Source organism: Charadrius vociferus, unplaced genomic scaffold (genome assembly GCF_000708025.1).
Source record: "Charadrius vociferus isolate BGI_N301 unplaced genomic scaffold, ASM70802v2 scaffold743, whole genome shotgun sequence".
Classification (NCBI taxonomy): domain Eukaryota; kingdom Metazoa; phylum Chordata; class Aves; order Charadriiformes; family Charadriidae; genus Charadrius; species Charadrius vociferus.
The window spans coordinates 1,111,043-1,130,199 of NW_009647747.1; the positions used below are offsets into that span (position 1 = coordinate 1,111,043).

Here is a 19,157-nt window from a genome sequence, read left to right on the forward strand (position 1 = left end):
AGTATATCTTGATTTTGAGTTAAAATCCATAATGAACATATATTGAGGCAAATCAGTCTCAGGAGTGATTCTGAAAGACGCTGCCAATTATCTCCTTCAGCTCTGGAACTTCTCTTTTAATATGATGGCGTCTAACCCTCCGCTCATTTCTTATTTTTCTACTCGTTTTTGTCTCCCTCAGTTTAATGGGTAATATTCTGTGTGGCACTGTCTTGCAGGTGTGCCTTCAAGAAAGCAGCAGGGACTGCAGTTTCCCCTTTTTATTCTCCCTTTGCAGTTGTCTGATGCGTGTCCTGCTGTGCGGCTGGACCGAGCCTTTTGAAGGGCTTAGTTACAGCCAACGGGATTAAACGCACATTGTTTCCTTGCTCGGAAAAAATAGAGTTATGAGAAAAATTTCAGGTTCATCTGGCACGATCTAACGATGTTGAATTTCTGAGGCTTGTGGTTTCGATTGACCTCCCTCCACACGTTCGGTTACTCCAAGTGTCAGTTGTGATGAGTGCCCTGTGTTTCCCTTTGGAGCTGTTGTGGACGGCCTGCTAGAAATCCTCTCCTTCCTGCAGCAGAAAAAGCTGCGTTTGCTGGTTGCAGTCTCACGATCTTGTAAGACGCTTGGTATGTCTTTCAAATTCCTGCTACTGGGCTGGTGATTTCACGTGTCGATTCTTTTAAAAGTCTGGATGAAGATTGCCCGGTTTCCCCAACGTGACTGCGCTGAGCTCTGTAGACTTCACTTCTCCATCAGTTGCGACATCTATCTTCATACCGATCCCTCGTAGTTATCCTTTCCCCTGTGTAACGTTAAACGTGATTTCCCATATCTAAATGTGCTTCGTCTCCCCATCGAGCTTCATTCCTTAGTAGCACCATTTCTTTCCGTGTTCTCGTTTTATTTGTATGGTTGAAAAACCTTCTTTGTGTTTGTTCTAATATCCTGTGGAAGATCTAACTCAGCTTGACTCTTGGCAGTTCTTTATCTGTACGATACTTGCCCTTTTTAGGCTGTAGTTCTTTTTGCTGATGAGTCTTTTTGTTGTTGTTTCCCTGCTAATACCCTTTACGAAGTTATTCATGCATTTATTTCTGCAGCCTTTCTTTACAAGTGGTTGTCTCCTCTGCTGGGATTCTAGGGGATTCTAGGGTTTGTACTTTCTGATTTCACCTCCTAATTGTTTGACTTGTGAAGGTGGAAGAGATTCCTGCCAGTTACCAGGGCACTTAGCAAAACTTGTGCTGCCTAATACAGCAAATATTTCCTGAAATTTGTATTTGCGGTTAAGCAGCATTCAAAATTAATGCATTGTTGATGGACAGTAGCGCCCTGAAGTTTAGTACGAGACCGTGCTTCATTTGTTAAATTACACGGTACCTCGCTTGCCAATAACAGCCGCGTTGGATGGATACGAGTATTTTAAAAGTAACTTTTTCTTATTCCTTCATATTATTACCGAATACACCTGTGCTCCTTAAGGCCAAAAAGCTGCAAGTTTCTCTCTGCCCTCAACCCCTAGCCCCCCTACCCTTTGTCTACACTCGTTTTGTTCTTTTCACCTACCCTTTACAGTGGCCTTTTCTTTCACGCGCTGTTTCCCTGCTCTGGGCTCAGACTGCTGAGGCTAAGCAGGTAGACTTTTCTGAGGGCACAGCTGTTAGCCAGCTGCATAGCTCTTTACACAGGTTTAACGGGATCTTTTTTTATACTAGTATTCCGGTTTGCCCTCCTTTTTCCCCCTACGTTTCCTAGAACAGGGTTTTCAAATGTCAGCGCTGAGGAGTTCGGAGCAGGCTGGGGTGAGATGCAGCGGGGTTTGGAGCGGGCAGAGGAGGTGCGGTTGGCAGCACGGGGAGCTGCGGTCGGCGCCTGCCTTTCCATGTGGAAGAGGAGGGCAGTGAGGGAGCCACCGCGTCCCGGGCAGGGTCAGCGCGGAGTTAAGATAAACAGCCACGAGTCTCCTTCCGCTATGCAGAAGTTTGGTGGGTGTAGAGCCAATTTTTACTGTCGGCTCTTCTGGTAAATCTCTGCTATGTGAGAGAATGAGGGAATGATTTGGCATGAAAACAAAACCGTGGATGTATCATACTTGTTTTTAAACTTACCCGAATTTGAATTGCCCAAATTATTAATGTTTGTAGTTTTAATATCTTTTTTTAATCAATTATTATTTCATGCTTGAGCTCCCTTCAGGTTGCAATCTATGTGCATATTTTATTCTGTACGTTTTATTCAGGTGTTAAAACAAAATGAAAATCCTCCATAGGCTTGGGGGAGATTAGGCAGACTATCTTACATATTCCTTTTGTTATTTCCTCCTTTTCCATTTAATTTACAGTGTAAATCTTGTCCTTATTTTTGTAGCCCTAAAGTTGTCCTTGTGTTTAAAAAAAGGTACTTTTTTTTTTTAAATCTGAGTTTAAATGAATCTCAAGAATGAAACCTCTTCGGGTTTTATTTCTATAGGTTGTCAGTGATTTGCCTTTACTCCTAGAATCCTATTTATACTTAACATCTATTTTAGGATCATCTGACTCAAATATCCACCCACGTTTGGTTTACTCAGTAGAGAATTTATAAATAATTGGGTGGCAATTTTTTTCATCTTTTTTATGGCATACTTTTTTCTCCTTTTTTTTTCCCTAGAAAATTGTCACTTGCGTGCACATTTTGATGACTATAAAATGGCAAACCTAAAGAAATTTTAGTATGTAAATATGTTTATTTCTTTTACAGACACTGAATCCAAAATGGAATGAAGAATTTTATTTTAGAGTAAGTTACCCTTTGCTTGCAATTGTTCTTATAATACATACAATTAATCACATGGCATTTTATAAGGAAGAAGCTTATTTTTTTATTTGTTGTTTATATGTTTACATTAAAAAATGCTTGTCCTCATGTAGTTGCTCTCCTGTTTCTGTAGTGGTGGAATGATCAGCAGAAATTGGCATAAGGTTAATTAGAAATGGACTGTTTCCCAATTTGGGCCTTTATTTAGAGTAAGTTTTGAGTTGATTCATCTGACAAGAAAAATATTTTCACTTGAAAATGTATTGTTAGCAGAGTATGTTTGCTGTGGTTTTAAAATGTTGATGCTGTGGCAAATAATCAGAGTTATTTCCAAAACCTGTATGAAATTTAAGTTATCATGGCAGAAAATAACGAAATACAAACGTAGACAAGGAAGACAGAAAAAGTAGTTTCTCTTGGCCTTTTTGTTACTTGCCAGGAAGGTCAAAATATGCTTTTTTATGTGGTTCCATTTTAATATCTCTAGATCTTGCTTAAAGTGACAACCAGCTTATAGGTAAACTGAGTTTTTATCAGAAAAAAATAATTTTAAATATTTGAGAGTACCAAAGGAGGGGTTAAAATAGTGTTTATAAAAACTAGCACCATATAAATGAGAAGGGCGATAGTAACTTTGTTATTTGGTTACTGAAAATATTTTTCCAAAGAAGAATGACTTAATTTTAGTGCAGCTGTAGCTTTCGCAAAAGAAGGTTAGGTAGAATTTCAGTGGTTTTTAAAATTTAATCTTAAACAGCTGCTTGAGAAAAGATGTCGTTGTAGATTGTTAAATACGGGTATCGCGTTGCACGTTGTTTATGGAGTCTTAGCAATTGACTGCCTTGCTAATAGGGTCTTTTAGGTAGGTTGTTCCACCGACATAGTGGTTAATCCGCAGGTTTTTGAGGTTTAAGTGGAATTTTTATTTTCAAACATGTACCGAATAGCTTTTCTAGATTTTTGCAGCTGGGTAATACATGTGTAAATCATCTTTATCTTACGAAATGTTTTGATTTTTGTAGTGTACTCAGAGGGGGAAAATATGGACTTGCACTTTTTAAAGTTATGGAGAGTCCGTAGGAACTGTCTTGACACTAAATTACAGCCGGAGCTAAGGATTTCTATCTTCAACACAACAGGTTTTGATGTTTGCTCACCTCTCGCTATAGAGGTGGCTCTACCACAGGGTCACTTAAGCTACCTGCCTGCAAAAATGCAGAGGAATTTTAATGCTGTAATTCCCCTAGAAAGGGGTTACCCTAGTAAGGGAGTAGCTTATGGTGAAGTGTTAAATGCCTTTGCCTTCAGCATAGAGGACAAATGATGGAGAGGGAGTGCCATCATGACCGTTGTGCAGGAAGGGGAAGTGAGAGGAAGTTTTCGACTGTTTATCTATTTGAAGCCGTTTCGAGCTCTCCCAGATTTGCTCCCAACTGCATACGTAATTTGGAAATGCATGAGCTCGGCTCCATAAGCCCATCTTTAGGAATACTGGTCTCATAAACACGCTGAGTTGTGAGACAGACTGTAAGCAACAAATTCACGTGTTGTAAGGCGAAACATATTTACTCGGGATTAAGCAGTGCTTGTTAGGTGTATTTGTGCTTATAATGTTACCATATTATTCAAGGTAGTCTTTGTAATTGTTTGCTGTTCCCAGGAAAAGAGAGTACACAAACCTGCCACAATTAGTGTTGCTTAAACTACAAATCTAGTTCAGGGAAGCTCTGTTAAAACATCTTGAAAATCCTAAACAGTAATGTGACTATATAATGTAATGCATACCCTTTTTTATGTGCCACTCTTCTCCGATTTTCTCAAAACTGGGAAGTCTATTGCCACCCCCACAGAATTATCGGCCCATTGTGGAATATTGTTTCTAAATTTTCTTAATGACACAAGTTGGACATAGTGTAACCTGGCTTACAAAGTTTTTCTGAAAAAAACTATATCAAGTGGATCGAATACTATAGAATTTTTTTCTTCTTTAATAGTGGCTCTTTTGTCCTCCTGCCCGAGTTCTTTTTTTGTTTGTTTCCTTTTAAATGTTGGCAGTCAATCTGCTTAAATGCACTTCAACGTAAATAATTTTCTGGAGGTATATTTGCTGTTTGCAAGTGCTGGAGAGACTTCTCTTGGGTTTTCCACAGGCGTGTGTGAAACGTGGGCTAGAAACGGTGAGTGATGGGCAGTCTGAAATAAAGATGATTGTGAAATTCTGAAAGAAATAGAGTAAAACTCTTGTTCCTGACAGTTTAGTTGAGCTTTGCAGCTGCAGAACAAAAAAACCCCTGGGAGCTCTGATAGTCTGGCCAGCCTGGGACTTGTTCCCGCCACGCCAAGCCTCGTTGGGAACAAGTCCCCACCTTGCCTGAGCCCCGGGGAGCAGAGCACTGTGCTGGAGGTGCCTGGAGCCGCCCCGTCAGCCCTTCTGGCTGCAGCACATGCCGGGGGTGACTGGTTTGCCAGGGATGTCCTCTCTACCTTCCTCTTGGCCGTCTGGCTGCACACAGCTCGGCGCTGTGCAGCAGCCATGCCGTTCCTCTTCGGAGTTCTAGTGCTCCGGTCTAAGTAAAATTAAAGATGTACGTAAACCCCAGTCGTCCTGGTGTGTTTGCCTTGGTTCGCTGGGTGAGCGAGGACCCATATGTTGTTATCATCGTGTCACTTTACGTTCATGAGCTTTATTTGAATTTTCTTGTAGGTAAACCCAACCAATCATCGTCTCCTGTTCGAAGTGTTTGATGAAAACAGATTGGTGAGTGCTTGCCTTGATTGTGTTTTACTAATCACACAGCTCTGTGTTGTGCAGCTGACGAGGATATAGCACATCTTAAAGGTGTAATTTTGTCTGTTGTCTAAGTGTGCGAAGAAATGCAACTAGAAGCAAAAAAAGTATCTGGTTTGGGGGCTAACAGAGCATTAAACACAAAAGGAGTACCCTGTTGGGTCAGACTACAGTGGTGCTCCTTACCCCAGCATTGTGGCAGTGTAAACCTCATCATATTCTTCCTTAGCCTTCTCCACTGCAAACCAGTAAAGTCACAACCTTTTTAGTCATTTCCAAGGCAGCTGCTTCATCCCCTGACCGTTTCAGTGTCTCTTTCCTGTACCTTTTAATGCTTCTGCATCCTTTTTGGGGATGTGGTTGCCGGAGCTGCACTTTGTAATCAAGATGTGGGTGTATGAAGGTTTAAGGTAATGGCAAAATAATACTCTTTGTTATGTTTTCAGTTCTCTGCCTCATAATGCCCTGCATGTTGTTAGTGGTTTTAGTCTTGAACTTAACTTGTCTGATGCAGTAGCTCTTCTCGAGAAGTCTTCCAACATCTGACTGCTGTTCGCTTTGTTATGATTAAGCCGATAAGGTTTTCACACAGACGTATGTGGAATAAGTGACCCTGTCATGCTGAACATACTCGGTTAAATATGCCAGTGCAATGGCATACTGGGTGAATGACTCTCTTGGGGGTTTTGTCTTTTGAAAATTGTAACGCCGTCTCTTTGTTTTTGAGATCAGGTGCAGTACAGCCTCTCTCTTTTGAGATCTTGGGTGCAGTACAGCCTCTACTAAACTTGTTGCTTTGTGAAGATTAGCATCAGCGATGCGAAGATCTTTCTATACAAAACACCTCAGTATGGAAACATCTGTCTTCAAAAAATATATTCTTTTCCTCTGTCTTTCTATTAAATATAGAGCAAAGAAAAACATACAAACTGTAATCTTGTGGGGGAAAAGAGGACTTACAGCCAAATGATTATAGCTTCCTTTAGGAGGAAGTAAATCAGTAGAGGTGTGACGGTGGGCATTTAGAGTGGGCTGACTGTGAGCATACTTATTGATGTATAATGATCACGATGACCACTTGCACTATTAAAGCTGTCCTTTTGAGCTTAAAGGACATCGTCGGTCAGTTCTTCCCAGCTTTAAGTTCCTCTTGCATTGGCGGCTGACGCAAACAACACCGAAGCAGAAATCCTGTAACCGTACCTGTGAGGCAGCGCATGTGAGCCGGGGCTCAGGGCCGTGCTGGCATTACTGCGGGGCGGGCGGGATGGCTGGAGTATATTCGTGTCGGCGTGGAGGACAGAGCGGGACTCACGGAATAGGTTTGGCTCTGGCCTGGAGAGGGCAGTGGCACGCACGGGGATGTCTGGGGGTGATGGTAACGGGGCGGTGGTTAGGGAAAAAATCCTATATGCGGTGACAGCTGAGAAATGACAGTTTTGGTAGACTCGTTCCACATATATTGCTTAAGACTTTCAAGTTTCTGTATGCAGCACTGGCCTTATACTGGCAGCTTCGGTACTTTATTGTTGAACTGTTTGGCGTTTGTTTTTCCTGTGATGGTACTTGTGGAGGCAGCCTGCCCTCGGGCTCACGGCCTCCTTGCCAAGGCAGCATCCTGTGGCTTAGGAGCTGGCGCTTTCCCTTTCAGAAGGTGTTTTGAGCTATCGACAAAGCAAGTAACTTGCGGCTTTTAGATTTCCATCAGGTTGCGTTTACAGAACGAGGAGACATTGAACTGACTGTTTTTGCTTTACTCTGAAATATTTGTTGTCAAACCTTGCATGGTTTTTATTGCAAGAACTTTGTTTCTTCTTCAAGTTCCCAAATTATCAAAGCACTCTCTGCCCTTGCAGTGTGTCCTTTCCTTTCTATCTCCCAATCAAAACAGAGAATTTATGATGCAAGCTTCATCTTGGGGCAAAGAGGGACGGTGTCCTTGGATAATACATTTTGTCTGAAAAATAAGAGAAAGTAATATCAACACCTGTGCTCCCACAAGGCAATCTACAACACTGTTGCACTGTAGAAGCTATTCATGTTTTTCTTCTTGTTGGCCCATAGTCCACTTAAAACAATAGGGGATTGTGCTGTGTGTTGGCAGTTTTATCGGTTTAAGCTTCCATTTCTCTCGTGATTGGTCATTGTCTTTTGAACCCAAGCTGCTTGCAAACAGAGGTTGAAATGTCTACATAGAGTATTGACCCTCCACCTACGAATTTTCAGAGCTGTTGACAAAACTTTCGAGTTCCCCTAGGGAGCAAATGTCCGTGTGTTGACCTGAAGCTGCACTCCTTGCTACACAGAGTTGCTTTGCCAGTATGTGCAACCCGGTGCTATCGTGAGCACGCTGCGACTGTGAGTATCCTCAGACTGCTGAGTTTCTGCCTTGTAACAGAGCTGATTTAGGGTGTTTGGTTTACATTTTGGTGTATCCTGTCTGTCTGTTCTTCTTCTGAGGTCTTTTGGCTCTCGGAGAGCGTAACTGTGTTCCGTGCTGGCAATCCCGCTCGTGGTAACATTGCTCACTTTCTCGCTGGCGGCTGGCCAGCAATGGGCAGAGTTTCTGCACGGTGTTTTAGACAAATCGGTACAAAACGACATGCAACACCCGTCTCCGCTTTTCCCTCGTCTTTCCTGCCTGGTAAAACTGAAAAAGAAACTTTGTCTCCTGCCATCTTGCGCATTTCTGCTGTTTTTATTGTGTGAGAAATCTTTGCCATATGCACGATTGCTTTGTTTGTTGTATTTTTTAGTTATGAAAAGGGACTGCGCAGGGTGGCGTAGGTTATATTGTGTTCGCAGGGATAATGTAGAAGTTGTGGCTTTTTAAAGGCAAGAAGTTTGTTGCTTAATCATGTTAGGAGGACAGTTAAAATTGAAAGCGTAACTGTGCTATATTTATTCACGTTCTGCCATGATAGCCTAATGCTGTAACACACACCAAAATGTTAAGCTTGAAATAATTTCTCATTTGCATGTGGAGCTAACTTAAACTTTTAACACTAAATCAGGCTGGTTTTGTCGTAGTTAAATTTTTGTACGCGTGCTTTATACAAATGTGCCTTGTGTGAGTATGATGTGGTTTAGATTTATAGCAGTGCCGAGTGTGTTCGCTGCCTTAGTCAGCTGTGAGAGCTCTCCCGCTGGGGCCGCTCCTCTCTGATGGAAAAGGAGCAGCTGTGAAGGTGCTGTTTCAGGCTCTTGCTGGCATAAAAAAAAAAAAAAAGAAAAAAACAAAACCCCCACTAGCTCACAGTGGAGAGGGGGAACCAGGCCACGTGACTCCCACCATCCTACCCCATGTCACAGTGTGTAGGAGCGCTGATTGCTCTTACCCAATCATGCCTGGAATGCTGCTTGCCACTTGGGCTATTTCTGCTATCTGTCGCTATCAGGGCTGCAGTGCTAACAGTTTGGCAGATGGGACACTTTTTCTTGGAGTTTATGTCTTTGGTTTTTAACTTCTGGCAGTGCCTGAATTGTTGCTGTTCTCCCTCTCCTTTTCTTCTCTCTGTAAAACCATGGCCCATCGGCTGCGGTTTCATTTTGGCTCTGGGCGAAGCAACACGGCCCCCGAATCGGAGATCCTCGACCGGGAGAGAGAAGATGACTTTTTCATGGCATTCCACACTTTGCCAAGAAGAAGCAGTCCTCACGCCTTCTCCCGACACGGAGCAGATTATGGTGGTGGCGGTGGCGATTTGCAAGAAGTGGGCTCCTTAAAAAGGAGCACATCCATGTTTATTCCCCAGCTGCTGAACAGTATTGATGTGCGTCCAACGAGAAGCTCGTCGATGCAGATCTCTCTTCAGCGCAAAGCTGCGAACGGCTGCGCGGATGAGTGCGCGACCCTGGAACCTCCTGAGGAGACACTTCCTTGTAAATTCTCAGACTTCAGGGAGCGGTATGCCTCCCCTGTGGAAGACCATTCTTCTCCGAGCAGTCCAGAGGTGACTCCGGAAAACTCTCCACCCAGACAGACGGAAGAGTTAGGGCAAGAGGTTAATGGAACTGTTTGCTGTAATCGCAGAATATTTTGTACTATTCCTTCTAATAACCAGGGCGAGGATGCCTCATCAGCTACCCAAGAAGATGGGGCAAATGAAGCAGCTTCAGGTTTAAACATAAGTGGTGTGAGGATTCAGCATCGAGCTTCAAGTGCGGACGTGCCTCAGGTTACTCTGCTACCCTTTGGTACCGAGGCGCAAAATAATGCTCCCACACCTGAACCCCGGCGTTGGTCTTTGCAACATGTGCCGGATATGTCAGCAAATTCAGGGAAAAAGTTCTTTGTTCTCCAGTTACAGCAACCGCAGACAAGTGGTACAGGTGCGGGAGGCGAATATAACTTTGGTTTCACTGGAACAAAAGGGGACAGATTGGTCCGGTATCCTCGGATACGGCTAGAAAGGAGTACTTCCTACCCTGTCCAGCCGCCAGCAGCAGAAGTTAGCCCCGCAGATGGTGCGCTCAATTCAGAACTGCGTGGAAACGGCAGGAACGGGTCGGCAATGTCTCGAAGCAGTTCAGTAGAGCGGATTCCTCAGGGGCAGGGATGCTTGTTTAAAATCAGACCAGATCAAAACACGAGGCAGCAGCACTTCAGAATTCTTGTCACCCGTGGTCCTGAAGAACAAAATCAGGTTGTTGGTAAAGAGGGTCGTGGCACCCCTGGTCCCACAACAGCCGGCACCGCAGTAAGTACGATGCTGAGTATGCCATGCTAGGAAAACAGAGTTGCCCTAGAAAGGCTTCTGGGCTTGAGGCAACTGAAGCGCTTCCATTGTTAGTGCTAGAACGTTCTGCATTTCTCTGGAGCAAGCCACGAATCATCTCTATTTCTAATGTAACGTAACTTTGCTCTCGGTTATGATTGCATCCAGTGTAATATTTTGAGATCCTAATGTCACGCATGTTTTCTTAATTCAGTGTTACATCAGCTGGAAAGACTTTTAAAAATCAGAACATTCAAATGGCAAATGAAGTGTTCGTATTAATTCGGTTGGCTGAGACCTCGCTGCATGAAGAATTCTTCAGGCACTCTAGTTTTAAAAACAAATACTTTCACACTTTCTAAGTGTACTGTACACACATGTGTACCTCTACGTGATTTTAACATGTGTATATTAATGCAATAGTAGCTCAGACTATAGAAATCTTACAATAATTCCAATCAAGATATTGACTTAGCAGATAAGGTACCAAGAAGTTGGGGGGGCGGGAATCTTTCTTGTAGTAATTATTTATTTTTTTTTTTTGGCCTTCTGGAAATTAAAAACATGTCCTCTTTTTTGTGTGCTGCAAGTCCTGATCAAGGAACTGTACAAGTAGCTTGGCACAACTTAGTAAACTGTCTCGTTGTTTGTATTTGCCTTGATTTTGCTTTAAGATGACAAAATGAATCTTCTGGTTTTTCCTTGTTATAATGGGAGAGGATTGATGTTTTATGTTTTTAAGCTGCTTTTTAAAAGACCAAAGTAGGAATGAAACTTAAGGGTTTCGATTAGTCATTTGCTTAAATTGCTTTAGTGTGCAATTCAACACTGCCCACTTGAGTTCCTAAGCTCAGTGATGCTGTATATAGAATAGTAAGCGCTCTGTCTCCAGCTGTGAAAACACATTCTCTAGAAGAGGTTTTGGTCGTCATTGCTGGTGTGTGCTGGGTCTCTGCGCTTTCCTTCGGTGAAATGTAGCACAAAGAGAGCTGCTCACCGCAGCGGGGCCGTATGATGACGCTGCAGCTTTCCTAGGAAAAAGCAAACAGTCTTAAAGTTATTCCAGTATAAGCTTCTTTTTAGGTCTTCAGCAGACATTGCGAGTACAAAATCACAAAGTTGCCCTCAGCCTTTATTTTAAAAAAGTAAAATTAAAAAGAAGATCCCTTGCCAGTTACAGCTTTCATTTCCATGTCTGGAAGCTAGCAGTTTTGTCAAGGGGTGCTTAGTATCTTTCCTGCCCGCCTGAGAACGTTTCGACGGGAAAATCTGGCATGCAGAAGCTTCACCGATTGTCTTCATTTGACTTTCATGTATGCAGTACAGGATGTTGTGTTCTCATACTACAATGAATCTAAATCTCATACTGAAAATGAAATGGGGGGAAAAAAGCATGTCTGATTTTCCCTTTCCTATTTATTATGCCTTGTTCCGTTCCAATAATAGCTGCTATGGAGAACCACCGGACCCAATTATAGAAGTAGCCATAGTATGTCAAATCCAGTACAAAAGCATCAGAGCTCTACCGATCTGTGCAGCTTGCAGAGAGGTGCCCCGTGTCTCTGCAGTAGCTCTCCCTTTCCTGGAGGGTCTGCCCCCAGAGTCTCCTCTTTGATCTTCACTGTAGTACTGATTCACATACCAAAGACATACCTCAGTGTTTCCAGAGGAGAATTAGGAAATTTGTTCCTGTGTGCTCTTAGTTTTGGTCACCCTGTGAAATCGATTTAGTCAGCCATGAAGCATGGCAGTCACAGAGGCGCTTGCTCCAAATGGTACTTGCGTTCTTTAGCGCAAAAAAGTTCAAAAATAAAGAACTAATTGAACCTTAAAACTTTTTTTGTGGTGGTTTCTCATATTTGTAGTAAGCCCAGAAATATTGCGGGTGGAGGTGATTGGCTAGGCAGGATGCCATCGGGAGTGTGGGGAATGAGAGCATTTTGGTGCAAGTTTTGCTTTATTCTGTCTGCATCTAAAGCATTCGTTAGTACGGTGTCATTTTTAATCTGTCCCACAGAAGTTTGTTTGGAGGACCTCTGATGCTAAGTAAGGCTGTGCCTGAAGTATTTGCTCTGTTAAGCTGAGGGGAAAAGTCGTCGTGTTTTATAGCTGGTAGCTTAGAAAAAAATAATTCTAGGCTCTTGCAGTTGAACAAGTTTGTGAGTCTTTGATTGATCTAGGGCACGGGCCTGGGGCTGTAAGCAGCAGCTGCTACAGCCTTATTTGTCTCGAGTGCAAACATTCAAGCGGGCGTCTGCAGTCCTACTGCTACCGAGTGTTTATGACCTTTCAAATATCTTCTGTTTGAGACAGAAGCGGTTTTGGGCAAGCAGGATGTATTTCATTACAAGTCATTATAAAATATTCAGTAAAGGATGAGCTTATGTCCAATTGTGAAAAATTTTCCTTGGAAGCCTCGTTAGGCATTCCTATGACTGCTATGATATTTTATACGTAACGCAATAGCCTGCTGGGAAGTGTGTCCATCTACTGTGGCGTCTAACAAATACTCACATTGTGTATAGTTTGGGTCTGGGAGTGCATGGCTGTATTTGTGGGAAACACTTCAAAAATCTCATGTATTGGACAACTGTTTTAGAGACCTGACAAAGGCATCTTTGTTGTGATAAAAATACAAAGCGCCCTAACAAAATGTTGTAGTAGCGGCATTGAATTATACTTAGTTAACAAACAGAAGTGGCAGCTCTCGACTCTGCAAGGCTTCATTTCTCACATGTCAGCTTTTCTTTTCCTTTCGTAGCAATAATTCTGAATAAATATTGTTGTGAAAGTACAGAGAATCTACTTGTGCTCCTCAAGATCCCAGCTGGGGTTGGGGCACGGAAACCAAGCAGAGCAGGCTGGGGTAAACACGGTTCAGCGAGGCCGTTCAGCAGTCTCGAAGGGCCACAACTCTGCGTTGCACAGGGCCCCGAAGACCTGCATGTGGGCGTCGAAGATGCATGCCTCGTTCAGGCTGGTGCTGTGTGGCAAACCAGCCCCTGATTGCCTAAACTCTGCCCGAGCCACGCTCTTGGGCAAAATTTCCTTTCTATGAAAGCAGAAGGCAGGGTTGGGTGAACACGTGCAATGCACGTGGTGGCTTTTATGTGGACTCGATGGGAAGTGGTTAAAAGGTTCATCTGAAGAACGTGGAACTCGATGGAACTAAGGAGCTAAGGTATCCCTACCTTAGTTCGCCTGGGAATTAATATCGCGTATGTAGGAGCTTATGGTCAGAAACGCACACACATTCTCCGTGCAGAAAACTATATATAGCTGACCCACAGCTGGCCATAGTGACAGCAATTTTGGCAGAAAAGGGATGTGATCGTGACATACTATATATATTATCAAATAAAAGGGAAAAACGCCAATTAACTTGCCTTATAGATCGGTATTTAGGGTTATCCTGCTTTTGGTCAAAAGCTCTTGACACACCATGCTCCAAGATGTTCATAGTCTATGAGTATGGAAGTCTTGGGATTTACTTTAAGTTTTTTTACAGCTGAGGAAAAAACTAAATGAGGGAAATACAGTTTTATTCCATAAAAAATAAAGACTAGTTAAGGGATGACCACCATTGTGCTTTTTTTAGGTTGAATATTTATTCTTTAGACATTCTCACAAATTATACAGTTTTCAATAGCAAGTATCTGCTTTAGTACTACTATGCTGTCTTCTTCATGTTTCTATATAGTATTGCCTCATGAGTTACCGCTCTCAGCATTGGGGATCATGGTTCTCTTAACTGGAGATAGTTTTTGGTGCACAGTGATACTCAAACACCCGAATCCCTGTTAGCTAGCTAAGCCTTCGCTGTGAGCAGCAAAAGAGAGTGAAGTCAATTTTGTTGTTTGCGGTCCTTTGAAGATGATGAATTTCTAGAGGAGCTTCTGTTGGCCGTATCTTTAGAGTCGATCTCTACCATAGTATTTATTTTCCTTATCCAGTGGTTTCCCATTTCTGCTCCGTGTTGGACGCAGTGGGTTGGGCAAGAGGAATTTCCTGCCCAGCGATTCCATGCTGTGGCTGGCCTGGCGCGAACCAGCAAGAAGCGACTGCCTGTGCTTGCCCTGTGCTAAGCCTTCGTTTATAAAGCACGTACCACTGTATGACAATTAAAAAGGACGGTGGAGGAATAACATTGTTCTGTATTTTTACCAGCGTGATTTGCAAAATACAAGACATGTTTTGGTTAGTATGAAATTCAACTCTGGATTGAATTTTCTGATTTTTTTTTACTTTTGTATATAAACTGAGCCATTTGATCTAAAAAAAAAACCCAAACCACCTTCAATGTTTCAGTGTAAACTATGGCAAAGTCTGAAAGTCTCTTTCCTGAGATAGTACTGAGCCACCCAAATGGTTTACGTATTGCTGATTAGCACGAGAAAAGCCGATGCAAATCTTTGAACATGAAAGAAAAATGAGAGGGATCCCCCCTCAACTAACCAGTGCGAGGGCTTATTCGTTTCACATTAGTTAACGCAGTCCACAGTGAGAGATCTTAATTGTCCCTTTCAGTGTGGCTCTTCTTGCCCACTTCTGTGGTCATTCAGCAGCCTGTCCTCGACACAGTATTCAGCACTTCGTTTAACATCATTTCATCATCTTTAACTACCCCCCGCGCTGATGCTTTTTTAGGACTTGAGTCGGTTTGGGAAATGGTGGTGCTTTTGAATTGGAAAAGAGGTATAATTGCTTCTCTTATGATTTCTGAACCAAGTCTAAATGTCTGAGAACTCCAAAGATTAAATGGACAAAATAGACAAAAATGGGACAAACCCTGTTCCTAAGGAACGGATATATAACTGTTTATCAGTCTATACCGTTTTCACATGGATGCTGATGTATGTTAGAACCACTGCATCAAGATGTAACGGACAGCGTGAAAACACACTGGGAGTTAGAGACTGTCCGTGTGTCCATCCCTCCCCGCAGGCATGCGGCCGTGACCTGTGCAGAGAGTTAGGGCGTGAGAGACTGTCTGTGTGTCCATCCCTCCCCGCAGGCATGCGGCCGTGACCTGTGCAGAGAGGTACCACTGCCCGTGGTCACGCTTCTGGTAGTCAGTGCTCATGGCTGAGCCGTGCCGCACCGGTCCCACCTCTTCCATTTCCAAAGCAATTTTGGAGTGCGGTACCACATTCTAAATGGTACAAACCAGGAAAAGTCAAATGGTTACCAGTTTATTTGCCAGCCTCCGTTATACCAGGAGCATATTCCTGAAAACATAGAGATGTCTACAGCAGGTAAAAGCTGTGTCAGAAGTGAGTGTTCCCTGCCGAGTGTGGAAGGAGAGCTGAACGGCGCGACTCAGCGCCCAGGGGTGTCGGAAGGCAGGCGGCGTGGGAAGTCCTCTGCACCTTTAAAAGGCTGCTCGCTCCTCCAGTGCTACACAGGACTGGCGATGTTATCTTTTATAGCGCACATGACTAAGTTTGGAGACCTACTTCGGGGATTGCTGTCTGGACTCTAAGAGGCATTTCTAGAACATAACTCACGTTGCCCTGAGCACGATTCCTTTGAGCTATTTTAAACATCTAGCTATGAGTTTCCTGTCTCCCCCCTTGCTATACAAGGAGCACAGATGGCTCTGCAAAGCCCCTGTTCTGTGCAGGTAAGGGCTTTGTTGACATCTGCAGGTAGAGGTGATGAATTCCATCCCTCGAGTCCTTTTAGGTTTTCTGTCGAGGATAAAACCAATTCCTCTACTCTCTTCTCTCCTCAACAAACCTACCTCTAGGTTGCACTGAAAGAAAGGGATCTCCCTGACCGCGACAGACTCTGCCTGGAGATTACCATGTCTCTCATCCTTTTCTGTGGAGGGATCTGTCATACATTACAGCCCACTTCGGGCATTTCCCTCACGTGGAAAGAAAAAATCAAAACACTACCACCACCACTTTTTTTATTTTATTTTCTTTTCTTCTTCTTCTTTTTTTTTTTTTTTTCTTATTGCCCTCCAGAAATCACCTGGCCCCTTCTTAATTAGCCTTTCCATCAGCTTGCACATCTGTTCTCAGAGATCTTCCTCTCCTGGCAGGGCGGGCGATGGCGTTGAAACACGTGCGGAGCAGAAGCTAGTTTTACAAGGAGGAGAGTACCAAGGAGCAGGCTGATTTTTGGACTTCTCTTTTCTTTTCCCTGTGTGAGTGGGAGACAAATCGCACATTGCAAGTAGAGTAAATTAGCTTGCAGAATCAGGAACTCCACATTTCATTTTTCGTCAAGGTTTCAGAGAGTTGAGAATTGGCAGTGCTGTTTACCCTGTCCCTGCACGTTCTCAGAGTTCCCTGGGAAACGATTCTGGATTTTATTAGACTTCACTGTTAGGCGTTTTTCTCCCTGCAAGCTGTATCTTTTGGTATGTCTCTGTGAAGAAGCGAGAATAAAACTTTGAGCAGAAGAGCTGGAAATAACATCAGTCTTTTTACTAGCAGTAATAAACTATTTGCTCCTGCATGGAAAAATTGCGTGCTGAGTTTCAGTACACAGTGATCTCTTTAAAGCCGAGTTTATAAGGCCCTCAGTTTCTAATGGAAATGCTGACGGAGTCTTAACAATGGAGGTGCCAGCCCGAGCAGCGCTGGTATACATCTAGCCACAAAAAATGCCCATAATAAACCAGACACAGAGTCTTGATTGCTTTTTGTACTATTTAGCTGTTTTCTTACTTGAGAAAAGCTGTCAAGTCATGAAGAATTTAGGAATGTGCATGTTTCATGACTTTTCTAGTTCAGAAAAGTATTCTAAATCCAAATCTATCCCATTTACTTAGTTCCTAGATTTAATCTCATTGTAAAACGCACTACTGCATACGTTTGTCTAAAATCTGGTGCTTTTATCTGGTTTTTCATCTAGCAGGATGCATTGGTAGCCTCCAAAAGTCAGAAATAATGTACAGAAAAATACATGACTAAAATCGCCAGTACGACCGTGCAGGTTTCTGTCTCCAGAAAGAACGAATAAATAAAAAGGAGAACCCTTATCTTTGCTCTAGTGAAATCATCTGCTATTACAAACCTAGCGAAAGGCTGGGCTGTGTCTTATATCTGTGGGAGAAGCTAATTCTAGAGCTGCAGGCCCAGGCGTTCTCGTTGCCAAAACACCGTCCGGTTTCCAGCTCTGTCCTGTGCTGACTGCTCCGGCCGCGGGGGCCGGGGGGTGCGGCATGCTGGAAGGGAAAGCCAAACAAAAAATTTCCTTCTGGTGAAAGGAGTCGTGCAAATAAAACACGTACGGCACGGTATGCTGTGGTGGGAATTCGGAGGTTTTCAGTTGCTTTGGTGGAATGCTTCGTCTTCCCTTTCCCCCGGGTTGGCAGAAGAGCCTCCTGGGTGACCAGCGTTCCAGGCTCTGTTGGAGCTGTTCTAGGAAAGAACGAGAGAACGTGAACTTTGTTGTAAGGTGGGATCTTTATCTTCAGTAAAAGAGAGATTCGGCTAGAAATTTCTATGACCTGACTGGCTTTCTTTTCAGTTACTTGTTGAAGTTTTATGTCCTTAATCCTATTATAGAAAGAGTTTGGGTTTGGGTTGGGTTTTTTTTAATGGCAAAGAATAATATGTAATCATGGTTTATAATAAGGCAACAGGAGCCTACTAATCCAGCGTTAACTTTAGTACTCAGTAGATTGCTGGACACACACAAGCATAAAACTCTGGAATGCGGTATTTTAAATGCTGTTATTATGGAAAGCCAGCTACGATAAAATTAAAAAGGGAGGTATTCATCAAACAGTGAAAATCCTTTCAAACAAGATCGTAGAGGCTGATAATAATCCTTCTTGAGAAAGATATAGCCTAAAGTTTTACCTCAACTGAGGGTCTAAAACAGTTTGTGCAATTTAAAAAAAAAAAAAAAAAGTTTTTCTGCTTTTAAAATTATTGTTACTTTGCATCCTGTAAATAAAACCCACAGCCTATGTAGGAATAGCATTATTATTTGAGTGGTTATGTTAAATCACAAGTATGTGAAATATTTTCACGTTGCTCAATAAAATTTAAAGCATTATTATCAAAGCTAGGAATAGCGTCCATTGCATTTTGCACGTGTCATCCTGGACAGTGAAAAACTCCTCTAATTTAAGTTTTGTGCATTTTATCAGTAAGATGTTTTTCTTTTAGTACTTAGTGTGGTAAAGACTTTAAATTTCCAACGTACTAACCAGTTAGTTATTTGAAATCTGCTTCGAGCATGGGTTTATATTCACAGAATCGTATTACCCCAAGGCACTTATTTGCTTCAAATTCCGTGAAAGTGGAACTCCGCTTTATTGTTGAAAAGTTGAGCAGAATCTCCTTCGAGTCGCACCCCCGGCGCCTTGCGCGCTCTCTCCAAAGGTTTGAAAGCGGAGGCTGCTGTAGTTGCCGTATTACTAACGCTTCCTTATTTTTAGAAACTCTCTCAGGGAGTGCTTGCCAGCACGCTGAATTATTATAAACACCAGGGAACTATACTTGTTGGGGAATGATTGCGGTACGGTCGGGGCCGCAGCCTGCAGTTACGGAGCAGTGTGTTTACTCGCAGGCAGCTTTCCAGGGCTCAGCAATCCCTCACAGGGGTGTCTAGCCCCGCACAGATTCGCTACGGTTTCTTGTAATATTTGACATTTTAAGGTATAGGATTGCAAGAGAGACTCTAGGAGGCATGCTAATGGAGCTACTCTGAAGGATTTTATTTATTTTATATAGTTTACAGTACTTGTGACTTTATCAGCATTCCCAGTTGACTTCCAGTCTCGCGAACGCCCTTTCTGGTGTGGGAGCGCTCTGCGGTGCGGTGACTGGTGCAGAGGAACAGGCTTCTGCTCCCCGCGGGCTGACATCAACCCCACCAAAGAAAGGAGAAACCCGCT

General features: G+C 43.1%; 1 protein-coding gene across 3 annotated transcripts in view; it reads left to right on the forward strand.

Annotated features, from left to right (window-relative positions):
* NEDD4L (neural precursor cell expressed, developmentally down-regulated 4-like, E3 ubiquitin protein ligase) overlaps window positions 1–19,157 on the forward strand; it is a 127,826-nt gene that overhangs the window by 35,282 nt on the left and 73,387 nt on the right. For all 3 annotated transcript variants that reach the window (XM_009882035.1, XM_009882036.1, XM_009882037.1), the window contains exons 3-4: window positions 2,732–2,770; window positions 5,493–5,546. The gene's annotated coding sequence lies outside the window, so the exon portion shown is untranslated. The remainder of the gene's footprint in view (window positions 1–2,731; window positions 2,771–5,492; window positions 5,547–19,157) is intronic.